A 6,388-nucleotide genomic window follows, 5' to 3' on the forward strand; every position below is an offset into this window, starting at 1 on the left:
GATGATCTCCCGAGGTCCCTTCCAGCCCTGATGTCTATGAAATCTACCTGGAATTACCAGGAACACTCCCCATGAGTAGGAAGACAGTTTACTCTCCATGCCCGCATGGGTAAAAATTATTAACAAGTGTAGTTCTGAGGCATGGACATTTACACACCAGAACCTGAACCAACGCTGCCCATTTATTTCATATAAACATACCAAACAGCTGTGACATGTCTCACTTCAGTCACTACTAAATTGGGCTGTGCAGGCAAATCTTACAGAACTCAACAACCACGCTTTCATAAACACGTGCAATGCAATGATATAACTACTTAAGTACTCCATTAAGAAATAAGACATGTAATCAACCCCTTCACTTCACTTTCATACTACCCTGAGCTGAAAAGAATATTTGAACCTATCCACGGTTCGTAATTCCACACTCTTGTCCTTTCTTTTTAGTGGTTGTCCTAGAACGCACTTAACAATATCTTTTCCCAAACTCTTTTCTTTACTGCTTACATCTCAATCTTTGAAGACATTTATTCTCTATTCCCTTCAAGTCCAACCATCTTATTCACACATAATTCTAAGCCAAGATGCGCAGACACCCAAATCTCTTAAAGGTGCACCAATACATCGGTCCATATCACATCAGCACTGATAAAAGGAAAACTGACATTATTGGCAATCAACTCTTTTTGGCTGACGTGGCCAATAATGTCTCTGATAAATGTCACGTTTAGGCATGCAGCTGCAACATGCACATGACCAGGAATGCAGTCTGGCAGCTTGGACAGCAGCACCTGGCTGGTAAGTCTGTGGAGGGCAAAGTAGCATGAGGGAGGGAAGGGGCACGGGGGGCAGACAGAAGCCCCTGCAGTGAGGGAGGGAGTAGGGGTGGGGCTGTGGCAGGTGCTGCCCAGTCGGGGCAGGGTGCGGTGTAGGGAAGAGCCACAGGCAGCTTGTTCGGGGAGCACAGGGGGGCAGAGGTGGAGGTTCTCCAACAGCTGCTTGCAGCCCCAGGGGAGGCATGGGGGGCATATGCCCTCACAGTCTGTGCATGGGGAGAGGTGAATTTTGGGTGGCTGTAGCCCACACCATAGCCCCTTTTCCCATAGCCCCAGCCCAGCCCCCCTCCGGGAAGAGGCCAAAGCAGCCCCCATCCCCAACTCACCCTATTCACAAATCTAGGGGGCACATGCTCCCCATGCCTCCCCCAAGTGCACAAAGTGGTGGGAGCCACTGCCCCCTCCCCCCGAGCTCCCTGGACAAGCTACCCATGGCTCCATCCCAATCACCTCCCCAGCTGGGCAGCACCTGCCCTTGTCCCACTCCCTCCCAGACTGCAGGGTGAGGGGGCCCTCAATTTGCCCCCCCTCCATTTCCACCACAGCATTACCAGCTGGACGCTGCTCTCCAAGCTGCTGGGCTGCATATCAGCAATCAGATCTGTATCTGCCAATACGGCTGGTTAATAAATTGGTTATCGTATTGGCCCAAAAAATCTTTATTGGTGCACCCCTAAAATCCGTGTTTCTGCTTGCATTTTTTCCTTCAAGTAATCTTCATGCAAATAATGTTATTAACAAGTTCGAAGAATTAATTAAAAACAGAAGAGTATAGTGGTTTGAGTATGAACCTGGGACTTAGATTCTTTTCCCGTTCTCCCAAATTCATCAATGATCAGGGGCAAATTACTTACTCTCTCCCTTCTTTCAATTCCTATCTGCAAAATATGCATAAACATGGGCATTAAAAAGACAAATTGCACCAAAGACTGAAACACATTTACCACAACATTGGTGGCTATGTAACTGTTTTAGACTAGGGGTGCTCAACCTCCAGCTGGCAGGCCAGATCAGGCCCTCAGGGTTTGGAAATTTGACGGAGAAGAAGACCCATGAGAAGCCCCAGCCTCCATGCACTGAATTCAGCACATAGGGCTGACCAGGGGCATCACTGTGCTGGGAGAGAACACTGCTTGCCCCCTGAGACCAATCCCAGCACACAGGGGAGAAAGGCAGCCTCCCAGGACCCAATCCAGGCACCTAAGGAGTGCTGCCCCCCCAAGGACATAGGCACTGGGAAGGGAGGGTGCCAGGCCCACAGGGCCTAATTCAAGTGTGCAGAGCGGGAAGGAGCAGTGCAGAAACCCCAGGGCCCAATTCTGGTGCTCAGGGTGAAGAGGGCAGTGCTGGGCCCCCATGGCCCACTCCAGCCTGCAAGCAAGCTCTGTGCCACTTATCGGGTCCACAGGGCCAAAAGGCTTTATACTACTGCTTTAGCCATCTACAGAATGTCCACTTACTTCTATAAAAGTAGAGGTGCACCAATGCATCGGTCTGATATCGGATTGGCACTGATATAAAGAAAATTGTCTATATCAGAAATCGGCCTGATGTGGCCTATAATTTGGCCAATAAATGGCCTGTGCACGCACACAGCCACAGAGTAACAAGCAAGCAGTAAAGAGCACACCCCACAGCATGGAAAACTGCATGCAGCTGGTAAGTCTGTTGTGGTAGAAGGGGAAGTGTTTGGGGGGCAGATCAAAGTCTCCACAGTGAGGGGGGTGTGGGGCTGGGGCTGGGACTGGGGCTGGGGTAGGCGCTGCCCAACCAAGGCAGGGGGTGGGGGAAAGGTGCAGGACGGAGCCATGGCTCATCAGGGGGTGCGGCTCTTGCCAGGCATGCAGCTCATTCAGTTGCTTGTCTGCTCATCCAGCAGCTCCCACCACCTGTCCAGAAGGGCAAAGGTGGGGGGGCCTGGATCTGCCACCCACCCTTCCCTGCGCCCCCTGGATGAGCCACAGCTCTGTCCAACACTCTGCCCCAGCCCCAGCTGGGCAATGCCTGCTCCAGCCCCACTCCCTCCCTCACTCCAGGGGGTGTTGATCTGCCCCCCCCCCACACAGTCCTTCCCTCCCCCTCCAAACATCTATAACAGAGCCCTGCCTTGTTGCTAGGCATTTGGGGAAGTCTGAACAAGCTAACACCCCAGAAGCACTTCTGCGCACCCACCCCAGACCTGGAAGAACTCACCGGAGGCTAGAGAACCAGGTCCTGGGACACAGCGAGACCCTCAGCAAGGGAACTGACACAGGTGTAGGGAGCGAGAGAGTGTTAGCCATGTGAGCCCAGGGTTGGAAGGATAAAGACACTGAAAGCAGCCTCGAGGGTCTGCACCTGGACAGGGAGCAGGATGCCTGGAGTCTGGAGTTCCGAGGGGTTAAGCAGCCACCAGGAAAGCCGCAGGGCTCCTCTCTTATTTGTTTGTTTTCTTATTTGCTTTATTGCCCAAGCCTGCAGGCTCTGCAAAGCCTCTGAAAGATAAGAGGCAACCAGAAAGTAAAGCCTGGAAGATAGCAAAGTGGCTTATTTGTTTACCTTCTTTTGTTTGTTTTCAATTGCTAACAAGCCTGGGGTGGCCTCCCAGTATTATCTACTAGCCTGGCTGCAGCAGAGGCAAGCACTCTGAACAGTGGGTCCTTGGCCAAATCCAGCAGCAAAAGTAAAACTGGTCAGCTCAACTAACTTGGCCAAACATACCCTTCTGTGATCTACCCAGACCCTGGCCATAGCAGCCTACACTGACTAACCAGCTGCACACAGCTGTATCAGAAATCAGATCAGTATCAGCCAATATGCCTTCTTAAAAATCGGTTATCGGTATCAGCCCCAAAAATCACCACTATATAAAACTATACCCTAAAATCCAAATTTATCTATTATAGTTTCATAGATCTAATGTCTCAATAGCATTAGATGTTTCTGTGCTTCCAGTAGCAGGAATGGATACTTCAAGAAAATAAGAGGTCAAAAAATTTATATTAAATTGTATTCTAAACAATATTAATCCATAAAACGTAATTACTTTGACATTGAAAGGTACATGAGCGTGTTAGAGTGCCATTAACTGATTTTAACTGGGAAGGGCATTTTTATGGAATAAATTATTTAAGATAACAGTCAATGAAACACAAAGTAGAAATATGTAGCAGTATAAATAAAGCGATTTAATTAGGGATCTCTGTATAGATATACATAGATAAGAAGCACAGGAATGTACTTAAGCAACTGTTTTCTGTCTATACTAGAACAGTCTGTTGCTTATTTGATGGAAATTAAGGCATCTGAAGAATGGTCCCCATATTCATGTTATTAACTAATATTTGAAATAGTCCCAATAAAACTAGAAATAAATTATATACATAAGCTGTAAAATATATAAGAACAAATTTTAGAACCCACCACTGGACAAACATGTTGGACTTGAGACACTGTAATCAGCCTATACCTGTGAAACTCACACCAGTGCCACAAGCTAGTGGTAGGCAAGTTAACCAAAGCAGCTCTTCTTCAAATGTGCTCACTAATAAACAATCCAGGAACTTCTAACACAGATAAGGACAGCAAAAGGACAGAGGGTGGCATCAGTAAAAGGATCTAGTAAGCAGAATCCTGTTCCTGTTCTAGCCAAAACTCTCTCTACTCTGCAATTAAAAAAATCATAGCAGTGTCCAATATTTTCTTCCAGGTATTTTCCTCCTCCCCTCTTCTGGCCAGTAAACAGCCATGTGACAGACACTCATATATCCTCTAATTTTAGTCCTCTAGTTTCTTTTCCTGGACTGACCTCTCAGCATTAACACTTCCAGGCGGTTGAGAAATGCCCTGGGGAGAACCTGGGGGAGTTGCCAGTTAAGTTTATAATTAGCAACATCATTAGTATTAAATTCTTTAAATAGATGTATATACAGTCTACTGGGGCAGTGACAGGGTATGGGAGGCCAGAGGGCATAGTGTTTTACCCAACACAAAAGACAAGGAGGCTGAGCAAGCATTAAGCATCTTCTCTGGGATTTAAAGCATCAACTAATTTCCACTAGGGAAGGGCATTACATTCACTCTACTAAAAGATTCAATGCTAGAAGATACCTGCTTAGGATTCTAGGCTTTGAGTAAAACAAGTTCTAATAGGGCCATGATTTTAAGTGAATTGGTGTAACCAATAGAACTGCACAATATGTAGGGTTTGAGCCCTAGGGAAGCTAATAACAACATGAAACAGGTAATCTGCTGTCCCTGATGCTATTTCTGCAAGAACCATTTGCCTCTGTAAGTACCCTACTGAAGCTGCGTGTTTATTTAAAATTGCATCCACTTCACCAAATAGTAAGTGTTTATCTGTCCTTACCGGACCTTGCTACTTACAATGACTTGTCTTTCATTTTTTACTGAAAAATAAGGGTAAGTGCTCCACTTCCCAAAAATATTAAACTATACAAATACTGTAGGCTTGAAAAACAGCTGTTTTGCTAAGTTACAGATTAAAATTCATACAAGTAGACGGCTCCACATTACAGCTAAACTGACCACTACCACTTTCACAACATTCTGACAAGGTTTTTATACAATTGAGACAAATGACAACATTAGCTATATGCATTTTTGCAGACAGCTTGGTTCTTGAACTAAGTGACAGGATTTGGAAGTTGAGATTTAAAAGTCTCTACCTCCTGAAGAGATGCCAGAATCATCAGAGGCAAGTCATTCAATACCAGAATGCAGGATAAGCCTGGCCAAAGTAATTTTAAGAGTGACTCATGGTTGCCAGTAAGTAGATATGGAAATGACTAGCTCATGAACTGTTCAGATGTCCTTAGCTTTAACAGCCAGGGGCAATACAAAACTGTACAAAAATGAACCCATCTGCAAAGATGTCAGTTTTCTGAGATGAAGAGGGGGGGAAAAAACTCTCAAATGTATTTCATTTTAGATCTGTAGGATAAACTGCATGGCTATGGAATTAACAGACCAGGTTAAACAAGATTAAAGGTTAGAAGCTGCAATTTTATTTTAAACTAGTTCTTCTAAAGCCTACATGGGCCAGTCTATTTTAATTCAGCAGGCTTTTTAATTTGTATGAGGGGTGGGAGTGAGAGAGAAGAGTGCACATTCAGCTTTAAAGCATGCACAGTTATTCCCATAGTTCAAATCTCAAGAAAATATTCTAGACCTGTACATTTTAGTTATTTGTTCAGTAGTCTGAGGCTCTGAAGTAGAAACTGCATTCAGATAAAGCAGGGTAGGAGTTAGATAATGTATATTTGTAATACTTTTTTTTTTATTTGACTGGCTACAGGCTGAAACAGTACAAAAGTGTAACTGCACTAAATTAATTCACCTGATTGTTTCAGTTGTGGCAACTACCTAATCATCATGCCATCAAGCATATTAGGAAGAAAATAACATTTCCTGTATTTTACTTTTTTAAAGAATTTTCATAGATTTCATAGACATTAGGGCTGGAAAGGACCTCGGGAGATCATCGAGTCCAGCCCCCTGCCCAAAGGGCAGGAAGTCAGCTGGGGTCATAGGATCCCAGCAAGATAAACATC

General features: G+C 45.3%; 1 protein-coding gene across 1 annotated transcript in view; it reads right to left on the reverse strand.

Annotated features, from left to right (window-relative positions):
• Positions 1–6,388, reverse strand: part of HS2ST1 (heparan sulfate 2-O-sulfotransferase 1) — a 149,574-nt gene that overhangs the window by 127,349 nt on the left and 15,837 nt on the right. The gene's annotated exons all lie outside the window — the stretch shown is intronic.

Source organism: Crocodylus porosus, unplaced genomic scaffold (genome assembly GCF_001723895.1).
Source record: "Crocodylus porosus isolate Cpor-Errol unplaced genomic scaffold, CroPor_comp1, whole genome shotgun sequence".
In the NCBI taxonomy this organism is placed as follows: domain Eukaryota; kingdom Metazoa; phylum Chordata; order Crocodylia; family Crocodylidae; genus Crocodylus; species Crocodylus porosus.